Source organism: Cavia porcellus, unplaced genomic scaffold (assembly GCF_034190915.1).
Source record: "Cavia porcellus strain 051 isolate PalLab524CR breed Dunkin Hartley unplaced genomic scaffold, mCavPor4.1 scaffold_29, whole genome shotgun sequence".
Taxonomy (NCBI): domain Eukaryota; kingdom Metazoa; phylum Chordata; class Mammalia; order Rodentia; family Caviidae; genus Cavia; species Cavia porcellus.
In genome coordinates this window covers 19,825,789-19,851,674 of record NW_026947512.1, presented here as the reverse complement: position 1 = coordinate 19,851,674, position 25,886 = coordinate 19,825,789, and the positions used below count along the sequence as shown (strand labels likewise).

At 49.5% G+C, this 25,886-nt stretch overlaps 1 long non-coding RNA gene across 1 annotated transcript; it reads left to right on the top strand.

The window, feature by feature from the left end:
• Positions 1-18,046: 18,046 nt before the first annotated feature.
• LOC134473998 (uncharacterized) lies at positions 18,047-25,886 on the top strand. Its single transcript, XR_010044526.1, has 3 exons — positions 18,047-20,983; positions 23,968-24,125; positions 24,226-25,886. It is a non-coding gene; the product is annotated as an uncharacterized LOC134473998 (long non-coding RNA).

Sequence of the window (25,886 nt, the reverse complement as noted above, 5' to 3'; positions counted from 1 at the left end):
TTGCAAGGGTGCATATGTGCACATGTGTGTATCTCCATAGCCAGGGTATGAGTTCTTTTTTTTTTTTTCTGAGGGTCTCACTGGGTAGCTCTCGAGTGGCCTTGAACTCACAATAATCCTTCCCACATAGCCTCCCAAGTGCTGGCATTCCAAGTGTGCACCACTATACTCAGCCAGGGTATGAATTCTTGAGAACAAAGTTAGGATAGTTGGAGGATAGGATAGCTGGAATCCAATGGAGCACACAAGAGCTTCAAGAGGAAATTAATCTCCTGGCAAGGTGTGTTTAATTTAAAACTGTCCCAGAGGAAGCCAGCAGCTATGCAGCAGAGGTCTAGAGGTCCCTGCTACAGTAGCAGCAGGACCAGTGCTCAGCCTGCCCCCTGGGGCAGTGGACTTCCTTTCCCTGGGCTACACAGAGAACAAGAGTGTCCCAGGAGCAGGCTCCCTTACTCCCTAGTCCTCTTGCCATCCCCCCATACACTCCTGCCTCACTGCCCCTCCCCCAGTAGATGATGTCCAGTCCTCCCCTTCTCAGATGTGGTTGAGAAGGACACACGCAGGGGTCAGTTCGAATGAAGAGCACACGGCAGTGCTTTGTGCTTTGGGACACAGCCCTCAGCTGGTCCAGTGGGCTGTGGGGAGAGCCGGCCTGTGCTTACCTGGTGCGCTCTCCTAATCACGTACTTCTGGGTATCACTTCATTAACCACCATACTGTGAATTACTGTGACGGCCCAGTCTGACAGGTGAGGTGCGGAGAAGTTAAATGACTTGCCTGGCATTCACAGCTAGCAAGCGGTGGCAGAGAGATTTGAATTCAGGCAGTTTGCCTCCCATGCTTAACAATGATCTACTCTGTCCTTGCTTAGTGGCTTTCTCTTAAATTAGACTTTTTGGAATGCAGAGGACAACCCAACCCAAGGACACTGCAGGCAGAGGCAGCAGTTGTGAAGGTTTACAGTCCAGCAGAGTAGGAGCATAGTCAGTGAATGTTACCAGTGCCTGGGTGCCCAGGTGGGGGAAAGTCACGGAAGGAATCTCAACAGAGTCAGTCCGTGGAGGCAGGGCTTTGCTGCATGACCACAGCAGAGGACACCAGTTGTCCCTGGGCCTGGGAGTGAGGAGAGACACCAGGTTGCCCAAGCTCAGCCTGGTGTCTTGCTCCCCTGGGCCTATGATCCTCCCATTCCCAGCCCTCTTCCCTTTTCTCATCTAGTTTTTATGGTGCTCCCAAGCTATTTTCCTGCTGCCAGCTCCCTGGAGAGCGAGTGCTCCAGGAAGGCAGCTTTGATCTGTCTTCCTGCTCCCAGAGGGGCAGTTGCCAGCCCAGCTTAGTGTGTAGCTCAGCACCATTCCGGTGTAAATGCTGCTTCTTTTAATTAAAGATTCAACAGGAGGGTGTTTCTGTGCCAGGCCCTGGGCCAGTGTGGGGAGTGGCATGCTGGAAGCTTCTTCCTTTAGGGAAAGGACAATAGAGGCGTAGAGCTGCAGGTTGCAGAGCTCAGAGCTTGATTTGCTTCCTTAGAGCTTCAGTCTTCTGACCAGCTCCTAGCAGTGTCTCCTGGACCTAACCAACACCTGAATCTCAAAGCGCAAGGCCTGGTGCGACTTCTGATCTCCAGGCCTTCAGCCTCAAGGCACCAAACCTAGTGGATGGTAGGTGCCTCTGTGTGATTGAGAAAGGACTCTGCTGAGAGCTTGCTTTGTGACATTGGCTGAATCCTTTTCCCTCTCTGTGCCCAGCTTCCTCATTGAGGGCAGCAGCCCCTGCCTGTGTGTCTCATGGCTGAGATAGGACCGTTTTCTCTTTTCGTGTATCCACAGTTTAAGTACAGATTAGTTCTTTTCCCCACTAGAGGGAGAGATACTTAAATATACTCTAAAATGAAGGTGGTCTGGGCATTACCAATCCACATCATTTTCTTGGGGTCCCAGGAAGGATTCAAGGTCCAGAACCAGGGCCTATGAGATGCTGGGGTAGGATGCATTCAGCCCCAGCACTGCAATTTTATGGGTCTTAGAGTTTACTCCCAGCACCACAGTACTGGGGATTGAAACAGGGCATGCTAAGCTACATCCCCAGCCCTTTTTATTTTTATTTTTAAATTTTGAGACAGGGTCTCTAAGTCACCTAGGCTGGCCTTGAATTTGTATTCTTCCTAGCTCAGCCTCCTGAGAGTAGCTGGGATTATAAGGGGTGCAGCATCAAACCTGCTCATAGTTTATATTATTGAATATACATCTTAAAACCTTTTTTTTCAGTTTCTCTGTATTTGCTATTTCATGTAATCATTACCAACTGTTACTAAAGAAACTGGGTGTTGGATAAAATATATGTCAAATCACATGACTGTTCAGTGGCAAACCCATGGGCTGGGGATGTAGCTCAGAAGTGTAAGTGCCTGCTTGGCAACTTTGAGGTTGTTAGTTCGATCCCTGGCACCAAAAAAAGAAAAAAAAAAAAAGTAGCAAAGTCGTTTAAGCCATAGTGTGATGGGCCCCAGAGCTGCTGTCAGGATCCTGGTTCTGGAGCTCCAGCAGCCCTCAGCCTCTGCTGGCCACATGCACCCCGGAGAGTCTCTGTTGTCCCAGAGCTGAAAGAAGAGAGCAGTCAGAGGGCAGGGCCAGGAGAGGGGCCCACCCCAGGCCTGCCAGGGCTCCTTGCTCGCCTCCATCAGGAGCCCCACAGGTGCTGGGGGTGTGGATCTATCCCTGACTATGCTTTTGCAGCTTGCGGCAGTCTGCTTTATAGCACAGGTTCATGTTAATATATCTGTGTTATTGTCATTTGTGGTAATAAAGTTACTACAGCTCTCCTTCTATCCTGTAAAGTCCCCGAGGGCGGGGACTCCATTACATGTTGCTCGAAGCACTTGCACGAGCCCTGCAAAGATTAGTTTTCGATTAATGAAAATCTTAAGATGAACTATTAATAAGGATCATTCCTCAGACAGTAAAAAGTGATTTCAGGTACATTATCTTGTTTACTCATTCATTCAAATTCGCCAACATTAGTATGGCTGACAAAAACGATAGGTTTGTACTTCTGAGCTTCTGGGTAGGCGGGGACAAAATTAGCTATGTGTGTGCCCTGGAGCTCGAGGTGGGGTGGGAGTGAGGGGATAGGCCAGGAGACAAAATGGACATCGAAGCTGCAGAGAGGGGCATCCACGCAGTTGGGTCAGCACAGATGCTGGCTAAGCTCTGGGGAGGCCCAGGGAAGGGCGGCTCCCTGGATACAGGAAGTGAGGCATCAAGGTGCGGCCCACAGGCGGCATTTGGGGAGCCTGTAGGGGAGACTGTGTGTTTGGCAGTTTAGTGTGGCAGCTTCCTGGTGTGGTGGGGAGTTTGAGACACAAGGCAGGAAGAGAGAGGAGAGGAAATAACACTTTTTGTTTAAACATGGAATGCTGTGTATTTCTCAAAGCACTTTCACGTCTATTATCGCAAATTAGCCTGCAAACAGGAGCAGAGGCAGTGAGGCTGGTGCTCTTAGAAAGGAGTGCACCTTGGAATGCTCGCCCCTGCCCTGTGGAATCAGCGGCTTCCCCACCTGGCCCCGGGGAGTGAACCTCAGGCCTTCACACCGAGCCGCATCCCCAGCCTTTTTCATTTTTAAGACGAGATCTCCCTTAGCCGCTAACTTGCCTATACTGGCTTACCTAAGCTACCAACTTGCAAGCCTCCTGCCTCAGCCTCCTAGAAGGCTGCGATTACAGGTGTGTGTCACCATGTCCAGATGAAGTAGGCAGTTTCATCACCACCTCTGTGTGAAAAGGACAGTTGAGGCCCCGAGAGAATGGGGTGGAGGAAGAGTGGGTGGGTGCTGTCCTTGTCACTTTACAGCAGAGGTTTTGGGAGTTCAGGGACATGTGTCTGACCCTGTGACCTACGATAGGCCTGGAACTCAAGCTCAGGGCTCTGCACTCCGAGTCCGGCACTTTGCCCTGGAAGTCACTGAATCAGAATATGTCTGATGGCAAGAAAGCTGCTAGACTGTGAGTGAAAATCAGCTCAGGCTGCTGCAGTAAGTTTCCACAATGAGCTTCTCTTTCTGTCACTGAAGGGGTGTAAGTGTCACCACCCACAGTGACTTGGGCTCTGAATGGAGCACTGTGCTGGTCAGCCAGTTGATGCAAGTGCAGAAGTAGTCTCTTCCAGTCACAGGCGCCAGGCTGCCCAGCCCCATCCAGTCTCCTTACTTAATTCAGTTTGCAGGCAGACCCAGGGAGCCCAAGTGCCCAGTGGTCTCCAGGTCTGGCCTGGTGCTTCCCTTTCCTTCTCTTGCTGTCCCAGCTTCTTGGTCAGCAGGAAGGCCAGAGCCTCTATGTTGCTTTCCTCTGGGAGGAGGCAGTCTCTATAACTCTTTGTAAGCTCTTATATAATCTCCGACTTCTTTCTGTCCTCCAGGGCCCTGCGCTCAGGCCTGCAGCTGTATACATCCCCTCTCCTTGCCATTCACTTTCTGGAAGCTTCTCTGGGGACATCATGTTCTTGTTGGCCAAAGCAGCAGCTATGTCAACCTGCATCAAAGTGCTCTTCTTTCTATAGCCTGTCCTTAAATGGTTTTTGCTTTTCCCTCTCTTTCTTTCAGTGTGAACCCATGACAGTGATTGTCCCTCTGCCCGAATGCCTGGCGCTGGCCTTCGCTGCCACTGCAGATGACCTGACCTTCAGCCCTCCCTCTGCATGCCCAGTCTGTAGCCTGTTTGACCCTTCCCTGCATGTACCTTTCTGTCTGCTTCTCCTGACCCTGAAATGTCTGTGGTATCCATGCACATGGCTCTGAAATATCCCCTATCTGCCATTGTGCTCATGAATCCTCTGCCAGGGAGGCAGGGAGCAGAGTGGATGGATAATTGGTTTTGGCAGGAAATGCATCAGGATTGAATCCTGGCCACAGGCCACAAGTCCTGTGACCTGCACCTTGGAGAATATTGGGCAGGGAACAAGAGGCGGACATGGGAAGATACCTTGCAATTACACGGTGTGTCCTTGACACACAGTAGCTATTTAACTAAGAGCAAGAAAGTCTTTTGGAAGGGTTTCTGAGACCATAAATTTGCAAGTTAACTGGAAACTCCCAGGTGCTCCCCCTTCTTGAGTGGAGGCCCATGAGGGCAGGAGCCTTGTCTATACCTCTTCACAGCATTGAGCATGTGATAAGCCCATCATGTATTTCTTTTCAGATGAATCCATCAATCTGCATCCTTCTAAATTCCACCATTAGGATTCATTTTTGATATTAAAATTTCCTAATTACAAAGGTAATACTTCAGGCATGGTGGCATGCATTTGTAGTCCCAGGTACCCAGGAGACCAAGAGAGGAGGATCATAGTTTGAATTCAGTTTGTGAAACTTAGCAGACTTTATCTCCAAGACAAAAAAGAGGCTGAGAGTGTAGCCAGTGATTGGGTACTTGCCTAGCACGTGGTTTTATACCCAGTATAAGACAAAAACAAAAACAAGAAATTTGTTATAGGAAAATTTTAATTAAATGAAAAATTAGGAAAATATTGACTTTTATTATTTTACTCCTCAGAGATATATTTGATTAATATTTTGAGCCTTTTCCCCCTATGCTTTTATACATTTTAAAAATGCCATGTTCTAGTTTTTAGTTAACATAATGAGCATTTCCCTGTTATTAAATAATCTTCACAAACATAAGTTAAGCGCTGCATTTGTTATTTTGTGCTATGAATGTATCATAATTTTGTTACTGATACAGAATGGTTAGATATTTCTTTCCACTTTCTACTGTTGTAAATAAAGCTAAAATGAACATCTTTCTGTGTGTTTGTCCAATTTAAGATTTTCTACCAAGAATTTCTACAAAGTAAATGACAGATCTAGGAGTGAACATGTTAAGGTCCCATGTATACAAATTGTTAAATGATTCTTCAGAGAGGTTATGCTAAAAAATCGACACTGTTTTCACTATTTAAGGAATGGGAATAAGGTGGCGCACACCAATAATCTCAGCTGCACAGTGAGCTGAGGCAGATGGATCACAAGTTCGAGGCGAGCTTGGGAAACTTGGCAAGACCCTGTCTCAAAATTTAAAAAATAAACGCAGAAGGCTGGGGTTGTAACTCAGTGGGAGAACACTTGCCTAGCATGCATAAGGCCCTGAGTTCAATGCCCAGTGTCTGCCCTTCCCCCTGCCACAAAAGTATGAGAATTTATCATGAACCTGGCGAAGATCCCCAATTTCCCAAACAAGTGTATGACAAAGACCTAAATAAATGGGACAAACAGCATGATTTTAAGGCTCCAGGAGGATCAAAACCCTCTGGCAGAGTTCTTGACTCTTAGGGCTAAGACAAAGAGCTTCTCTGAGTTGCTCATATTTATTACATTTTCAAAGAAAGAAGGGGGATACTGAGGACAGTGTGGGAAATGAGCAGGACTTTGGGAGTCACTTGAAAGACTTTTCCAAGAAGTAAATTATGCCATTTTAGGGGAACCATCTTATCTCCATGCTGACATTTATGGCAGGAGTGAGGCAGCAGGAGTGAGATGCCCTGCAGCTTCAGCCTGTATCTCCTTAATTGGTGTTTGAGCCAGGTGTCCTCAGCTGTGGCTTTGTCTTGCATTTGAGGTATCTCTGGCATCACAGGCCACTACAGGTCTCAGCCAGGACCAGTGATTCATAAAGCTCCTGTGAATCAGCTCTCATCACCAGGCAAGGGGCCTAGGCCTAGGACAAACTCACAGAAAAACATAGAAAGCCAATTAGTTAATTTTAAATCCGGCTCAGAGCCACTTTGTTAGTGGTCTCCAATAAGAATTCTCAGCTAGGCATGGTGGCACATACCTGTAGTCTCAGCACTTGGAAGGCTGAAGCAGGAGGATTGCCCTAAGTTACAGGCCAACCTGGGTCATATATCACTATTATATCCTAAACTACTGAGTGAGACCTCATCTGAAAAAACAGAGAGAGAGAGAGAGAGAGAGAGAGAGAGAGAGAGAGAGAGAGAGAGAGATTGCCACCACCAGAATATTATCATCTAAAGTAAAAGGACCCTTGCTATTATGGCTTGTGTCTAGATGTCCTTTCAAAGCCTCATGTAGTCATAGGTGGAGCTTTTTCAGAGGTGGCTGGCTCTACAGTGTGTGACTGATTCATGATGCAGTGCATTGGGATTTAGGGTGGGTGATTACTAAATCAGTTCACTGAGTAGACTGGTACCATCTAATCCCTGTAGCCTGTTTACAAAGGGGCAGAAAGAGGCTTGTCTTCCCCCTTCCTTGTTTGTTTTTGCTGTCTTCTGCTTGTTGTAAACTGCTTCTCTTCTGCACTGTTCCTCTGTCAAGCCACTCTGCCGTGGAACCAGCCATTTATGGACTGAAACCTCTACAAATTGTGAGCTAAATAAACCTTCCCCCTTTCATGTTGGGTGTTGGGTATTTTGTCTTGGCAGTGAGAGAAAAGTAACTAAAACACTAAATGGAGAAGTGTGGTGATGCTCCTGTCTTAGACATACACGTGGCATGAAGTTACACCAGGGACCTTGACCACAGCACGCTTGACCATTTGAGTGGGTTTCCAGTGTGTGGGTGGCTTGTCCTGGGCTGTCTAGGGTGATTACTAACTTCCTTGGCGATGTACTAGATCTATCTTCAATATTTCTATCCATCAGCAAAGGTCTCCAGGGGGACAAAATCACCTTTTGTTGTGAATGACTGAGTTATACTGTGTTAAATACTTGTGGCAAAAGCCAACTCTCAGCGCAGATGAAAACCCTGTTAGAAGAGTGTGATGAATGTCATGGAACCCAGAGGCCTGGATGCAAGGGGCCTCCTCTTTGCAAGTCTGACTCCTTTCTTTCTCTCTGATACTTGATTACCTGGAAGGAAAGGCCACTATGACAAATCTTAAGCTTACACACATTTTGTTTATTATGAAGTCAGCTGTCCAGAGTCTCTTGGTTCCAAATCCAAATTCTTAAGGAAGGCCTCTCATTGGCCCAGATTAGGCAGACTGTGTGGCTGATCCAATCAGTGTGGCTGTCAGAGGAGAGAAGGGCTCATGCCCCTGGGAGTTGCCCTGTAACTTGTGGATATGCGTTTGGCTAGGCAGCTGACACTCTATGGGTCCCCTCGACACATCTGCAGGAGGTTTAAACAGGATGCTGTGCCTGAGAGGGCAGGGGCTGTCTGTCTCTACTGGTGTCTGCTCCCAGCTCAGCCTGGGCTAGGCTTGGTGGCAGCTGCTGTGCTACCCAGGCTTTGGGTTAGAGATGTCTTGGGGGTCAGAGACCACTTCCTCTGTGACTCACTGGCATAACTCACTCAGCCTGGTCCAACCTAGAGAGCCATTTTTACAATGTGGCATTTGCAAATCCATAAAGATGTTTTATGCAGGAAATAACTGTAGCCCTCCTTCATAAAGCTGGCCTAGAGTGTGCAGCCCCCGAGGCAGAGGAGGCCCAGGCTGTCCCCGCCTCCCACACACTGGGAATTCAGCCTCTGCCCCAAGGTGGGAGCGTGGCATCACTGCAAGATTCAGCCCTGGGGACAGAGACTGCCACCCCAGATGCCCCGAGCTGATATGAAATGGGCGAAAGGGCATGGCTGTCCACATACGTGGACTAAAGGCAAGCTCAATCCTATTTTGCAAGCCTTTCGAGCTTGCAGGACCTTGGACAGGTTATTTCTCTTACAGCCTCACTTTATTAACCAGAAGTGGGAATGGTATCTGCTCTGCCTCTTGCATAGCATCTATAATTTATTTGATAGGAAACTGCTTTTGAAATGTATTGGCATTTATGGTCATTATTTCAGCTTCAGGAGATTTCTAAATCCTCAGAGGATGCCATTTGCTTGTCAGAGATAGAACAGGGGTGATGTTGCTTCTGAGCCATGCCTGCCAGGCCTAGAACTGCTAAGTGAGGATTTCAGGGAAGATTCCTCTAGAAACCCAGGAGCTTAAAACCAAGTTGAATTTTTATGCCTCGATGAGCTTCATCCTCAGCTTCTGAAACATGAGCAGGATAGCGCACCCACTTCCACCTGGTACAGGCTAAGGGCTCACTCTGTGTTGCTCTGTTGACTTATAGCATGACACAGTAGGCACTGTGCCAAGTTCTGGGCACAGAGTGACGGCTAGAATATGACCAGCCCTAACCATAGGATATTTATGGTTTGTCAGAGGGGGTGGCATCCTATAACGCAGTGTGGCAAATCAGCTGATGGTGATGTGCCTGCCTTGGACCTGGATCCGCTCAGATGCTATCCTGTAGCTAGAGGGAAGAAGTTGGATAAGGCAGGTCACAGGGATGCCCAACATCCCAGGCCCTCTGTGGAATAGGCAGCTCCAAGGACCCAGAGAAATGCCCTCTACCTCACCCCTCAAGCTCATGGGCAACAGCTTCAGGGGAAAAACAAAAACTCTTCTTTTAAATAAAACAAAAGCTTAGTCATGTAACATTTTCAACCCTAGTTAGGTAAAGTTTAGGGAAGGATGTACAGTGAGTATAATGTAGCCAGTAAAACTGATACCACCAAGAAAGTGCAGGGTGTGGTGGTGTCCTCGGGTCAGCCTGGAACTGCAGAACTGTTGGCCGTGTGCAGACCTGTGGCCAAGGGAAGCAGGAGGGGGTGGAGGCTCACTTCACAGAGGCGGGGAGCCCCTGAAGGGACCAGGGGTCAGGAAATCCAGGCAGACACCGGGAGGAGGAGCTGCGCAGTGGGGAGGTGAGCTGGGGGGACGGGAGGGGAAGACTGAGTGAGTGTAGGGCTCTGCTGGGGGAGGCAGGGCTCTGTTTCCCTGCCCGGATAGTGGGCCTCTCTCTTCTAGCCAGGCGGGACAACAGTGCCTTTCGAGGGCTGGGCGGCAGAATGTCGAATTCTGTCCTCACTGAGGTTTTGGTGAGGCAGTGTCGGGTGCACGTGCAAGCACATGGAAGACATGCAGGAGGCGAGAACGTTCATGAGGGCAGAGAAAAGCAGTTTGCTTATTTTCAGGCCTTTTCTCATTTCCTTATGAGGACAGGAAATGTTACCTGTCTCATGTCGTCTCCGCAGCTTCAGGTCTGGCTCCACGTCCCTCTTGTCATCCATATTGATGCCACGCCTGGGCTCGCGTGGTTGGGAAGATAACTCTTCCACGGTGGGTAAGTGCCAGCTTCCAGAAGATTTGTTTTTTTTTTTTTTTTTTTTTTTTTGATAGAGGGATTGAACTCACAACCTCGCGCTTGCCAGGCAGGCACTTATACTGCTGAGCTAAACCTCCACCTCTGTTTGGTTTTTTTAAAAGTCAGTCTAATTTGTGTGAGTCGGACCCCCATCTTTGTTTATCTGCCCTCTCCTTTCCTGCTCTCCTCCTCCTCTCTCCCTGCCTATCTGCTCTCTCCTCTCCCCTCTCTACTGTCCTGTATTTCCCTCGCATCTCACCACATCGCCCCTCTCTCCCTCCCTGCTCTGTGCCTGCCAAGCTGACCTCCCCCTGAAACCTGGTGTGGAGTTTCTGGCTGAGGTTTCTTTCCCAGGAAATGAGCCTCAGGCTGCTTTGGTTTTTATGGGGACAGGTAGGGAGGTGCAATAGGAGCCGCAGAAGGTTGCTGGGAGGGGTGGCTGGGGCACAGGGATGGGGTCAGTGTCTTTCCAAAGCATTCATCCAGGCCACCGACATCCTTGCGGGGAGCTGGCCCACTGTTTTTCTGTCTCTTCGTGCTGTCCTGGCAGCCAATGGCTTATGGTCCATGGCTAAAACCATCTGTTGTATGCTGCGTCTCCCAAATCCACGTGGTTCTCTGCACTCCGGGTTATGTATTTAAACACCTGCTGGGTGCCTCCTACCTGGATGTATCACATGTCCCTCAAAGCCCAGAGGAACATGGCAGAGGGAGTCTCTCACTCGCAGGCCTCCGAGACCCTCTGAGACCCTGGAGCCCCAGGGGCTGGGGACAAGCTGGATCAGTTTGTCTGTTCCTCATCTACCACCCCTTCCCCACTCGGGTCCCTCATCCACGTCCGTAATTTACCTTTCCTTCCTCACTGCCACTGCCAAGAGGCTTCACATTTCTAAGGCACTTTTAGGCTCACAGCAGACATGCAGATGGCACAGTAAGTTTCCTTGTACTCACTCCCCTACTGCCTCCACCTTAACCACGCTCCGAGAGACTGGGATGTTCGTTACAAGCACCTTGTTCCTATACAAGCACCTTGTTACCGCTCAGAGTCCACAGCTTACCTTGGGGTCCCCTCTGGGAGCATTTGCTGTATGAGTTTGGGCAGGCATATAAAGACCCGCAGCCAGGGCTACACAGGACAGTCACACTGCTCTCAAGATCCCCCGGGCTCTTCCGGGTCATCCCTCCCTCTGCAAACTCTGGCAACCACTAACCTCTCCATGGTCTGCGCAGTCCTGCCTTTTCTAAAAGGTTCGGTAATTGAGATGGGCTTCTTTAAGTTAGCAATATGCTTCCAGCTTCCGCTGCATCTTTTTACGGGTTGTTTGCTTCCCTTTAGTGCTCAAAAACACCGCGTTGTCAAGATGCTCCACGCTTTCCTATCCATCCACCTACTCAGGACACCTTGTCTGCTTCGAGGTTTTGACAATGATGCATAAAGCTGTGAACATCTATGCAGGTTTTCATGCAGACACAATCTTTCAGCTCATTTGGGTATATACTAAAAATGCAGTTGATGGATTCTATGATAAAAGAGGGTTTTGTTTCATGAGAAACTGCCAGACTCTTCCGAAGTGGCCGTACCACACTGTGTTCCCACCAGCAGCGAATGGGCGTTCCAGTGGCTCCACATGCTCACTGGTGTCTGCTGGTGTCAGTGTGTGGACATCCTCTTGAGTGTGCAGTAATGTATCATGTCATTTAAATTCACTCTTCCTGACACGTCAGGACACAGTGCATCTTCCTGCATCATCTTCTGTGAGGTGCTTGTTAATGTACTTATTAAATCAAGTTGTTTTCTTCTGGCTGATTTTAAATGTTCTTTTGTATATTTTGGATAACAGCCCTTCATTAGGCATGGCTTATGCAAATGTTTTCTCTCCATTTGTGTCTGGGCCCTCATTCTCTTGGCAGTGTCTTTCACAGAGCAGAAGTTTCTGGTTTCTATGAATTCCAGCTTATTACTTTTCTTTCATGGACGATGCCAATGTTGTTTTCCCCCTCTTTTTGATGGTGCTGGGATGACCCCAGGGTCTTCACACTGAGCTGTATCACCAGCCTTTTTGGAAAAAATTGTTAAATTCTGAGTCAGAATTGCCCAGACTAGGCTCGAATTTGCGATTCTGCTTCACCCCCCACCCAGGCTGCTGTGATTAGGGCACGTGCCACCGTGCCTGACTGTGTGCCTCCTTTTCTGGGGATCTTACCAATGGTCTGTCAATCTGACTCCCCACATGGCTTCCTCTCCTGCCTCCCTGCATGTGGAAGGTCTCTGTAAACTCTGCCAATGTTGACCATAACTTCCCACCTCAGACCTCACCTGAGGCTGAATGAGCTGCCTCCCAAGACCCTAGCAACTCAGTGCAGGGCCCTGAAGGTCAGTGCAGCCTAAGTGCCACCTCTGCCTGTGATCTCTCCCCAACTCCTGCATCTCTCCACCCTCGCACGTATCCAGGTCCTCAGGTGTGGTTTCTCTGCAGCTTCACGACCTGAGCTCCTTGTGGGCAGGTGGAGTTTCTTGGCCAGGCACTGTCTTAGCTTTACTACTGTGCCTTCCATAAGGTGATAAGTATTAATTTAATAGCAAAAAGCATCTCCAGCACTTTGTGCCTGAAAACCTCTCAAACAGGGGAGGAATTTAACTCATCTCTTCTCTGCAGTATCTCCACAAGTAAGTTTGATTTTTGCCAGTCTTAGATGAGATATCAGAGGCCAAGGTAACAGAGTAGGGGCTGAAACCCAGACCTTCTGGCTCAAGTAAGTGCTATTTATAGTACTGAGTTGCTTCTCCAATGAAATAATATGTTTTTGTTGAATGAATGACTGACAGAGAGAAAGACAGAAATAGAGACAATTAGGAAATAGTATGAGGGAGTAGGTAAGTAAAGCTCAGAGTAAAGTATGAGAGAGTAGATGAGTAAAGCTCAGAGTGAATAAAATCAACATTTGTCTCTAATAGGCATCTTAATGGTTGTTGATTGACTGACTGATGCACTCTGGAACAAGGACATTTATCATGTACTGGCTGCCCCTTTTTCTGGATAGGAGCAATATAAGGCAGATAATTGGTGGGACAGAGTCTGGGTCCTTTTCCAGGGATGTTCTGGAAGGATGCCACAGAACACATTAGTATTGTACTTCCTGAGGAAAAGACAGCCTAAGCTTCAGATAATTACTTTCCAATGTCTAGGATATCAGTGAAAAAGATTCAATCCATCATCCCTAAGCTCCAGCTCTTCTGCTTCTTAGCAGAGGGCACTGGAGTTTCAGTGCCACGTGGTCCTTCAGTGCCATGAGGTCACTGTTCCCATCCTGCATCTGATCAATCTCTAGCTACCACAGGGGTCTCTTTTCTTGTAGACACTTGGGAAATTCCCACAGTGGAATTTCCCACATCCCTGGATCAGAAAATCCTGCGTGCAGTCAGAATATATCAAAGTGATTTTCTCAGGTGGTGAAAATGTAATTGGGGGACTTGGACAATGTGCTTTCCCCAAAGGGACACCTGGACGTCCCACCTACCGCCGAAGGACTGGTTCTCCGAGTGAGCCTGTTTACTGGTGAGTCACAGCATTTGAGTCTATGAAGGATGCACTCCTGCTCTGTGATGGTGCCGAGAGGCACACTCAGCTTAGGACACGGTGGCCTCCAGGATGCGAACATGCTTGCCTGTCAGAGATGGTGTGCAAAGCCAGAAGGCCTGGGAAAATGGTATCTACCTTAGAACCCACTAAGCTTCCAGAAAGTCTGAGCCAAGATGACTCCAGGACCTTGTGGAAGAGGATGAGCCTCAGAACCACTTTGGATTCCTCTTCCTGGAGGCGAGAGGAGGTGTGTGGGAGAAGGATGACGTAGTCAGACTCACAGGGGGACCTCAGAACCAGTTAGGAATGAGCCTTGCTTACCTGGGAGGTGGGAGAGGCCTAGTACAGTGGAGAGGTGACTTGCATAGACTGCTGTGTCTCGCACACTTGGAGACAGGAATAGGACAGGCAACGGGAAGGTCAGATGCCCCAGATCCGGAATATTAGAACCCAGTCCCTGAGTATTGGTTAGCACTGCCTGGGAGATACTTCCTAGGGGTGTGGAGTAGAAGCTCAGGTAACCCGGGCAGTGCCAACCTGTCTCGTCACTTCTATAGTTCAGTAAGGACTGAGCACGGGAGACCTGTCACCTGACTCTTAAGATCTCTGAGGAATCGCCCTTAGCTTCTTACAAAGATCCCTTTAAAAACATTATCTTACTATGTTATGAAAAAGAAGCCATTTATTCAGGAGGTCCATTTATACAAGTTTCAGAATAGCCAAACAAATCTTTGGTGATAAAAATTAGAACCATGGCCAGGCATTTAGCTCAGTGGCTTAAGCGCCTGCCTGGCAAGCACGAGGTCATGCGTTCGATCCCCCATTCAAAAAACAAAACAAAACACCAAAACAAAAACAAAAACAAAAACAAAAAACCATGGTGGACTCTGGTAGAAACATTCTGCCATGATGGGACTATTATATATCCTGATTCACATGTGGTTTACCCTGGCATATGTACTTATCTAGCTTTACTGGACTGTACATTTAAAATGTCTATGTTTATTGGATATAAATATGTCCAACGAATAAAATGCCCTTGTCTCTGTGACCTTAGGGGAAGAGATTTCACTGCATTTCTTCACTGCAGAGAGGAAGATGGCGGGGCCCTGGGGTGGGGGAGTTGAATGGAAAGAAACCACTTGGCTTGGGACTTCGTCTAATTTTATTGTGCATTGCCATTGTGACCTTCGGCAAACTGATCTCTGGTTTTTTTTTTTTTTTTTTTTTTGTCTTTTTCCTTTTTATCAGTACCAGGGATCGAACTCACGACTGCCTGCTTGCAAGGCAGGTGCTTATGCCGCTGAGCTAAATCCCCATCCTCGATCTCTGGTTTCTTAAATCCTTAAGATGGGCAGGGGTCGTGATAACTGAGTGAGTGGAGACAGAAGCACCTGTGGAGAGCCGGTTCCGGGCTCCTCCTCCGCAGGGAGTCTTCCCTGCTTCTCCCGCCCTGACAGGTGCTTCCTCATTTCCATATAACAGCCGTGGCACCTGTGCAGTTCAAATGGGGATCTTAACAATGCTGCAAATCTCTGGCAGCTACAGAATTTTGTGGGTTTTTATTAAATAGTCAAACTACAAGTTAAGACCCTGCAAATGCCAAGAGCTTACTATATGGTAGTATTTTTATCATTCTAGTCCCATCCTTTCCTGGTCTCTCAAAGCTTGGTCTCTACTCATCTTGGGCTTTCTGATCTTGAGGGCGAGGCCTGGGTCTCACTTAGCTCTGTAATGTCCCTAGTTTCAGGAATGCTCCATAGATGCTTGGCTAGTAAGTGCGGGACTCATGAATAAACCAGTGCATACATCACTGACTAAATACATGAAAGAATGCACAAGCCGGTGAATGTACGGTGAGTCCGTCAGTGCATCAGTGGGGAGAGGCGAATGGTGGCTGAGTGAGAAGTGAGGGCGAAGGTATGAATGGAGGGGCCCGCTGCTTCCCTTCCAAAGGGCCGTGTGACGGTAGGCATCCACACAGGCCGGCTCCAGAGTCCTGGGAAGGCTCAGAGGGGCAGCCTGGCAGACAGCTGCTGTCTCCGTGTATTCATCCATCTTTCCTTCCTTCCTTCCTTCCTTCTGCCTTCTCCCATCCACCAACCTTGCAGGTAGGTAGTGATGCTGAGGAACCGTGGAGCAGGATATGCCTCCAGGGGACGGGCAGCCAGGCCCACGGCTGCACCTTCTCATCCAATCCCCTTGCCACAGCCCGTGGGGACCCGCTGCCTCCCCTGACATCATGTCCCCTAGCAGACGTCTCTCCTGTCTTGTCAACCACAGAGCGGCTGTCAGCGGTTTGCATTATTTATCTGCTCTGTAACATTTACTGGGATTTAGTGTTTAATAACTGTCACTCCAATATATCTTTTCTTAATCCCTTCAGATCTGCTGCTGTAGCAATTTTAAATATTTATCAACGCTGTTCTTGTGCTCACTGGTTGGGTTGCAATTTTCTTGTAATTAAAGATTTACAAGACACTGCTTGAGATTTGCGAGGGATTGACGGAGATCAAAGGGGGAGGGGAGGAGATCTGGTGTTGGAATCTGAGGCTTGGGGTCCCCAGCTGGAGTTGGAGCCCCTGGGGAAGGGCAAGCTCATCCACAGCTCCCAGGCCCCCTCCTGCCCCTCATGTCCACAGTCAGGTGCTCAGCGTGGCTGGACCTTGCGGGGCGGTGCGGTTCACCTCCCTGTACCTTCCTCTGGGTCCCTGCTCTGTGGCAAGTTTGGGTAGGTGCCAGGGACAGGGAACAGGACAGAAGAGGTCCCTGCTAACACAGAGCTTGCATTCGAGTGGCAGAGACAGACAGTAAACATGTCAGTGCATTTTAGAAACACCATTTTAGACTTCGAAAAGTGTTATACAGCGACTAAACAGCTGGTGACACAGGAGAGGACACTGTGTTGGAGTTTTTTATTGCAAGGAATTAGAAATGTGTTCTGGGAAACAAGCAAAAATAGATGTCTGGAAGGATAAGGAGAGTTCATAGGATCAAAGGAGCGAAGAAAAGAAAGAATTTAAAACATGCAGAGGAGCCAGGGTTACTTTGGGGATCTTTATGACAGCACACAGGGACACTGAGGACCTGGGTCTCCCGACAGTGCTCTGTGTCTGTGATGCTCCTGTCCGGATCTGGTCCAGGGGCAGAGGGCCCTCACCATGGCCAGGGAGACGGGATGACCACAGGGAGCTCTGACTGAGTGTCTGCAAGAGTGGTCCACTGGGGAGGTGAGATCAGGACGATGGGACCAACAGCAGGGCCTTTCTGAGCAGAAACCAAACAGTGAGAGGAGCCAGACACCCGAAGAGCTGAGGGGGGAGGGAGCTCAGGGGGGTTTTAAGAGGCAGGGGGTCTGGGGTCTGCATTTCCTCACTGACTGGGCTTGAGAAATGGGTCCATGTCTGAGGACTGAGTCATGGGGCCAGAATTTTGTTTATTCCAAATGGAACAGAAAGGAAGACGCAGGTCCATAAGGTAACCAGTGGGATGGAACTCTGGTCAAGTGGTGCTTCTGGAGCCTGTGGTGGGCCAGGTGGTGTGGTAGGTGGACTGAAGATGGCCAACATATCTTCCTTAGAGCATGGTGGTCTGTGGGTGGGATATAAGCACATCGTTGCATCAGGGCAGTGACAGAAAGCTGGAGAATTTGAGACCTTCTTTTCTAGGATAAGTGTTTAGTGCTATACACTTTATAAAGAATGACAGTGGCATTCCATAAATTTTGATATGTTATATTTTTATATCCTTTCCTAAGTTTCCTTTTCATTGGCCAATGGGTTATTAAATGAATGTTATTTAGTTACTTAGTTGCCAAATATTTAGAGACTTTTAAGTTACCTTCATTATTATTACTATTATTATTTTGATGCAGGGTCTTGCTAAGTAGTGCAGGCTGGCCTTGAACTCACTAAGTAGCCCAGGATAGCCTTGAATTTACATCAATCCTCCTGCTTCAGCCTCCCAAGTGCTAGGATTACAGGCCTGTGCCTTCACACCCAGTTTATGTTCTGTTATTGATTCTAATTTATTTTCATTGTGGTCATAGACTCTACTTAGTGTGCTTTAAAGCCACTTAAATTTATTGGCTTTTATTGTGTGTTCTGGAAGATAATCTCTCTTTCTCTCTCTCTATTTATTTTTTGGTACTGGGAATCAAACTCAGGACCTTGCACTTGCCAGTCAGGCGCTGCACCACTGAGCCATATCCCTGGCCCAAGATGACAAAAGTGTCATGTATATTTCATATATATTTGAAAGGAATGTCCACTCTGATGTTGCCAGCTATTGTCTGAAAATGTTGACTAGGTCAAATTCATTGATAGTGTTGCTCAAATCTTTTATCTGTTGGTTAATTTTCTGACTGTTTCACTAAGTATGGAGAGAAGAGTGTTAACATTTCTGATTATAATTGCATACAGTCCATCTCCCTTTGTGGCCCTGTTCATTTTTGCTTTATGGCTTTTGAAGCTGTGTTATAAAGTACATGCATTTTTTGGAGACAGAGCTTGCAATGCCTTCCAGGGTTATGATTTATCTTCCCGAAACAGGCATCCCTAGTGGATCTTCACTAGGATCTTCACTAACTGATCGTTTAGAAGGACGGAGGCCTGCAGACCTTTTGGTTTGTTTGTTTGCAAGCTTGTTTCTTTGTTCCAGTAACAGATTCCTGGTGAACGTGGCCAGAGCAGAGTGATCTTGCTGCCATGGATGACAAAAGCGTCCAGTAATGCTTGAGAAGTGCTTTGTGAGTGTTCCCTGAGTAGAAGCCACTTAGCTTTTGCTTATTATTTATAAATATAGTTTTAGTTAAAGTTTTTACGTGCTTACCACTATGAGGTATGTTACTTTCTCTCATTAACTGCATATAATAAACCTAAAACCTTGAGGGGATAAGTATTATCATGAACACGTACCAATAAAGAAACTGGGTATTAAGTAACTTTCTCAAACTCACATAATTCACAAATGACAGAGGCAGAAATTGAAGCCAGACATATCTGGCTCCAAAGACTAAGCTCTCAAACACTGTGCCTACCTGTGTGAATATCTATTAATACAGAGCTCTGGCACCTCCCAAGATCCCTGTGCTATTGTTAGCTTGCGTTTCTGTCAGAACATTTCCCATGTTGAAGGGAACCCTTCCTCTCTGTGACTCACATGCCTTGTTCAGTTTCTCCTCCAAGACTTCTGCGAACTCCTCTCCTCCTCTTCCACAGTCATCTTGCGCCTGCCGAAGATGACTCTCCTAGGTGATGGTGCTGCAGGGTCCATATGGACCCCAGTGCTGGGTGTCCTTGCAGAAGGAGCTCCAGTTCTTGGTGTCCTTGGAGAGTGGCTGGCAGGCTGAGCAGGCTGAGGTCCGGCCAGGGCAGTTTCAGGATCATTACTTTCTGTCTAGACACCATACTGTTATTAATGCCATTTTGCCCCACATTGGCCTTGTTTTTTGGCAAAAGAAATTCTCTTGCCATTCAGACCTGCTGGGCTCAGTCATGGTGGAACTTAGCTCAGAGCAAGAAGTGGCATGAGAAGGGAAGGCAGTGAGCTCCCCAGGTCTGGCGTGGGGCAGGTCCAATTCTGGTTCCTGAGTCCAAGTCCCAGGCAGGAAGGAGAAGGGGGAGGTTGTGCAGGTTGGAGGGGCCTGTGGTTTGCAGGGTGGATGCTGGACCACCATCTTTTCTGGGGTGGAGCCTGTGTACATGTGTGTGCACGTGTGTGTAAGCACGATGGGGCAGGGTCAGCTAGAGCAGCTGGGAGCCCCATCTCTCTGGGTCTTTCTGGTCTCACTTCAGGACAAACAGAATTTCACTTCACTGCAAAAACATCTTTCAGGCAGGGAGGAGCTCTGCACATGAGCTGGTCCCTGGCCTCCTCCGCTGCCCTCCAATCTCAGGGCAGAGGGATGAGGAAGGAGCCAGGGGGACCGCAGGGCAGGCTGAGGGGCGTCACAGAGCTCCAGGCCTGGGTGTCACTGGGGCAGGCCCTGTTGCCCTCTGCCTGAGTGCTGGTGGCTGCTGTTCCCAATAATCGCTCTTGCAGAGCCCCCACTAATTGCTCAGATTTACTCCTAATTAGGACTTAACGGGGCTCCTGATGGGCAGCAGAGAAATGAGGACAGAGAAAGTCCTAGAGAACCTCTTTGACCTTCCCACGTCTCCAGATGGGACAAGGAGGGGGAGCCCAAAAGTAGGGGGTGCAAGAGGCTCCTCCCTCTGCCCTACGTGCTGTTCAGCCCCCACGGTGGCCTTTGAGGGAGGCAACCAGACGGCGGTGATCCTCAGAGAGCTCTTTGCATGTCCTTGGCCCCTGCCAGGTCACTCTTCCCGGGGGGAGGTGGCAGGAAGACTTGCTCTCTCTCATCACATGCGTTATTGCCAGGCATCACACTCAGCAGCCTTGTGTCTTGCTTGTCACTGGAAAAACCTTCCCTGCTTTCTTGACAGCAAAGCCACACTACATGTGGCAGAAGGAAGAGGGCTACATTAGTGCCTCTGCTGTGTGACCATGGGTGAATCATCTAACTTCTCTGGGCTCTGTGTTTCCCATCTGCCAGCTGGGGAGACGAATGTGGAACATGGGCTGGTCGCTTAAACTCTTGCTCGCTGGCTGCCATTTCTGAGTTGTCAGTCATGACTGTGGTGGGAGGCAAGGTCCCTGGAGAAGGTACGAGAGCCTGGTGCCAGGGCAAAGGGACTGAGAGCCTACATTTGTGGCCCTTGGGTTCCTCTAAGGGATGTAAGTGGGGCGCCTGGATGCTGGGTGCCCTAAATCTAACCTTTGGTGGCACTGGGCTGGAACTGGAACCCATCCAGCCGGGACAGGCTGTGCAGGCAGAGGACTGGGTGTCCCAGTGCTTTAGGCTGGGTCCGCTGGCTTCCGAGAACACAGAAACACTAATTACTCTGAACTCCTGCCTACTCCTCCCACCGTCTCTCCATGGAACAGAGAAGACCTGCTGGGTTCCAAGCCTGGCCCTGTCCCAGGGACACTGGACGGCAAGGTCTCACCTCTACACTGAAGGACAGCTCTGCATTCCGGAATCTCTGCTTCACTACCCCAGGCTGGGTCTCTGCCCTGGCCATGGCTGGTGCTGGGGTCACCGCCTGGACCAGGGAGCCACTCATAGCATCTGGCCCCGGGCGGGCATCCGAGGCTCCCATCCTGCATTGCCCTTGGTTGACTGCACGGAGAAGGCCAGATTTTGTGTCAGAGGAAGAAAGGGCACGGCTAGGAACCTCCTGGACCTGGTACTGGGTAAGTCACATGCGCTTCCTAGACCTTGGTCTCTTTGCCTAGAAAATGAGGTTAAAACTCTCCAGCTAAGCAGGGGAGCTTTAGGACATCGACACTATTCTGTACCATTGTGGCGGGTGCACATCATACATTTGTCCAGAGACACAGCATGTGTGGCACCAAGGCTGAACCATACTGTAAACTGTGGCCTCTGGGTGACAGTGATGTCCCCCTGTAGGTTTATCAGCTGTGAAAAATGGGTTACCTGTTTAGGAGTCTTGGTGATGGGGAAGGCTGTGTGTGTGTCTGTGTGTGTGTGTGTGTGTGTGTGTGTGTGTGTGTGTGTGTGTCTGGGGGCAGGCGATATATGGGAACATTTTACCTCCTGCTCAGCTTCACTGTGAGCTCCAAACATAGTCTGCTAACCAACAAAAAAAGACCAAATACAGCACAGTAATGATGTTATGGTTTAGATCCAAAGTGTCGTCCAAAACCTCATGTGTTCAGAGGCCGGGTTTTGCATTAGATCACAGAGGTGCTGTGCTCATGGGTGACTAAGCCCCTGGAGAATGTGCGGCAGGATGTGCTGTCAGGAGGCAGGGCCTAGCTGCAGGCGGGTCACTGGGACCCTGACCTGGAAGGACACATTCTCACCCTTTTGTCTCTGCCTCCTGGCTGCCATGGGGTGAGTGGCTTTCCTCTGCCCTGCCCTTTTACTATGATGTTTCTGCCTTGGAATCGGCTGACCATGGACTAAATCCCCCACACCGTGAGCCAAAATAAACCTCTTCTTTAAGTTGCCTGTGCTGGGTAAAATGTTTCAGCAACAGGACAGTGACTAATACAATGACATTATGAATGTGACATTGAATAATAAGCATTAAAAATCTTGAATTGGTATATGGCTTTAGGTTAAGGAAATAGTAACTCTCTTCCTCCTGGCTTTGTTGAGAAAAATGAGATAATGTGTACAGAACCCTGTCTCACAGGGAACATGTAATCAATGGCAGTCCTGTAGTTGTAAAGTCCCCACCCTGTCCTCCTGACCTGTCTGGGATGGCACAGGAGCTGAAGGATGAGTAGAGATGGAAATCTGTGTGGCTTTGCGTGCTGCTTTTAGTTAGTGTGACAATGACAATAGCACCCACACGAAGTTCCCTAGTATACTGTCTTCCCAGGATGTGTAAGGCTGGGGACTCTGGGGCAAGGCCTGGCCTGGGTGGACCCTCCCGCCTTCCTTCCCCCACTCATTGCTCTTCCCCTAGGAACGTTCCCAGCAAGGGATTTGCTGTTTATCAGCTGCAGAAAGGATTTGGGATGCTGGAGGGGAGGGTTTTGTCTTGCTGAGTCCCCACACTCCTTGGGGAGCAGCCAATTAGAGACCAGTGCAGAGAAATTCATCACTGTCACACCAGGCTCTTGGCCTCCCTGGCTCCCAGGGAGGTGGCTGTGGATCGCACAGTCTGGCAGTGAGGGGAGGAGGTGGACAGGGATGGGGCTGGTGAGGGCCACAGGGCACCAATTGTGGTTGTTGGTCAGAAGCCAGGAAGTCAGGGCGGAGCTTGAAGAAGCCCCAGATGAGGGTGGTGGTGGTTGTCATAAATCCAAAACAGCCTGCAGTGCAGAGCTTTTAAGCAGCTTTCCAAAGGAGCTGGAGGGCTTGTGCTTTGCTTAGGAGGCCTCTGCCCACTTTGTGCCTTATTTTCCCATAATTTTGGGTAGGCGCTAAAGCCAAAAGGCAAGAATAAAAGCCCAATTTTTAGCTTGCTGTGATTGCACGTTAGTGTGCTCCCTTGTTCTGTGGGTGGGAGGGAGGCGCCAGACCCTTAGCCTCATGTATTCCCTCATTCATTCCTTGAAGGACTCCAGACCAGGCAGAGTACCAGGCACAAGGGAGAAACATGGCCAAGACTGTTATCTTCATGGGGCCCTGTATTTTGGGAAGTCCCCAGTGTGGTAAACCATGATACGCCTTGTAGGGGGGCGGAGGAGAGGTCTTGACTCTGGAGGAGGTCAGGGAAGGCTTCCTGGAGGAGGGAGCATCTAGGCTGACACCTGAATGTTGAGTAGAAGCTGGTAGAGGAGGATGAGAGCCCGGTGTGAGCAAGAATGTTCCAAGCTGTGTGTGTGTGTGTGTGTGTGTGTGTGTGTGTGTGTGTGTGTGTGTATGGAAGGGGATTGTGTACAAAGGCCTGGCAGAGGCAGTAAGTGTGGTATGTTTGATGAGGCTGACGTCAGAGAAAAGGGAGACCCTGGAGATGCAGTGGGACAGGGCGTGAAGGGCCGTGGCTGCACCCCTAGGAGTTGGGACTTGAGTGTGAGGGCAGAAGGGAGCCTCTGATGCGTCTTACCTCAGATGCACCCGGAGGTGTGACGTGAGAGAACCAGATCGGAGCTCCCCGAGGCTTCTAGCTGCCCAGTTCTCATTGAAAGTTTGGGCAGCGGCCCGGGCAGAGTGGCGGTGACCTTCTACGCCTGCCCCCAGCCCACCCTTCCCTCCTACTCCCAGTACTGCGCAGAGCGGCCTCTCTTGGCTTTGGTGCTGGTCTCGGGAAGCCCCTGAGTTTCACCATTCCTCTCAGGCCCGCTAGAGGGCGACACTCCTGGGGACTGAATGCCGCCTGGGGTCCTCCAGGAACAGAAGCAGGAGCCGAAAGGACGGCAGGGAAGGGCCGGACCTCAGTCTGTCCAGCCCCCCCACCCCCACCCCCCGGCCTGGCTCTCACGCCTCTCAATGGTGCTTTCAACAGCAGCGCAGGCCAGAGCCCTCAGAGCCCCTGGGCGCTGCTATGAGAAATAGTAAGCTGTTCTTCAGGAAGCTGCCGCAGAATGATCACAAGCACTAGTGACTCTGCTTCTGGGCACACACCCTGAATTGAAAGCAGAGTCTTGAAAAAGGGTTTGCCCATGCAGGTGCACACACAGTGCTCACAGGAGTCAGGAGGAGGAAGCCATATGATGTCTGCTGACAGATGATGGGTAAACCAAATGTGGTTTATCCACAGAGTGGAACATTATTCGGCTTTGAAAAGGGACTTCTGAGATGTGTGACCACATGGATAACCTGAGGACATGGTGCTATGCAAGATGAGCCAGTCACAAAAGGACAAGCGCTATAGGACATCATGCACATGACATGCACGAGCAGTCGAATTTAAAGAAGGTGAAAGGGCAGTTCCTCAGGGCTGGGGTGGGGGGAGGGAGTTGTTTAAGGGGTGCAGTGTTTCAGTTCTGCAAACTGAAAGGCATTCTTTCTTTTCAAGAAGCAAGAAAGGGTCAGCTGGACGAAGACTCCCCACACCTGAGCCACCTCTGGGAGGGGCCCGGCTCCCCCCCCCCCCGGCCTTGTCAGGGGACTGGTGGGGACACAGAGGTAAATGGACATTTACCTGACACCCACGTGGGAAGGGGTCGGCTCACCACTGCGGTGTTCCCTGACGGCACTTCTCCATACTCAGGCCGCCCTTCCTCTGCACGAATTTATAATATCTTCCTTCCCTCTTGCTATTAATCGTGATTTATGTGTCCTCCATGAAACTAGCGGGGAGGCCAAGAGGCGGAGACGCAATGCTGCCACGAATGCCACACCGTCTGGGGCGTCTCTGCCTCCTTCCTCCGCCTCTGCCTGGGGCTTGGGTGGGGTATGGGGGCAAAGCTTCAACCCCTGCCAGGGGGGCATCGCGTGGAGAAGAGAGTCTGCTCAGGCCGCCGGTCCCTGTGGCCCCTGTGTGACTTTGTCCCCGGCCACCCCCCTGGTGGAAACGGACCCCTAGGGCGCGCTAGGCACGTGCCTGTCGGAGCGGGTCCCCACGGCCTGGAGGGGGCGCCGCGGGCTGAGCGCTTTCTCAGTGGCGCCCTCGTCCGTCCCTCGCTTCAGGGGCACCAGCGGTGTCCTCTCAGCCTTCCTCTGCCACCTGTGCTCCCGAGGTCTTGACAAGAGCCCTATGACTGAACTCCTCAGTGCGCTTGGTGTGTTCCATGTCCTGGGGTGTCCTGCTTTTTTGGGAATCCCTTGTGGGTATCCACAGAGGAGACGGAAAGGACGGCAGGCAGTGGAGGGCTGCCAAGCTTCCTTGGAAACAGGCTCGGGCCATTCTCCTGGGCAAAGCCTCCGCCAGCCACGCTGGTCTTCACTGGGTCCCTCCTGGGCTCTCAGCCTGCTTTCTGCTTACTTTTGATCATTGCTGGTTTACATCATTGACACGATATGGAAATTATTTTATTGTGCAAGGCTAGCCAGACGATAAACTTTTTGTGGTGAAACACCATTTCTTTGTCTTTTTTCTTTTGGCTGAGTCAGAGTCTCACTATGTAGTTCAGGCTGGACTTGAATTCACTGTGCAGGCTGGCCTCAAATTTGTCAAAATCCTCCTGCCTCAGCCTCCCAAGCACTGAAATTATAGGTCTGTACCACCATGCCTGGTGGAACACTATTTCCTATTCGACTTTTACAGCAAGATCTGAAAGAGAGTCTTTATTTTTACAAAAATTCTGTAGCTGGCCAGGTGGGAAGGGTGGCCCACACCTGTAATCCCAGCTTCTCAGGAGGCTGAGGCAGAAGGATTGCACGTTTGAGGCCAGCCTGAGTAACTTAGTAAGACCCTGTATCAAAACAAACAACAACAAAAAAATAAAGGTGTGAAGGTGTTGCTCAGTGGTAGAGTGCACTAGGGTTAATTTCAAGTACTACAAAACAAAATTGTGGTGCTTCATCGATTTCCAATAGATATCTCTTGATTTTTCATGCCCAGATCATTTACTCTGCAGGTACATATTATGCCATGATGCTGTTGATTTTCTCTTCTTCATTGTAATTCATCTTCCCCAGATTCTTATGTTTTCAGTGGCTTTGGGGTGACTTAAACACTTGTGTAACATTGATTTTATCAACCTCATTAAAATCTGCATTTCTTGGGGCCAGTTA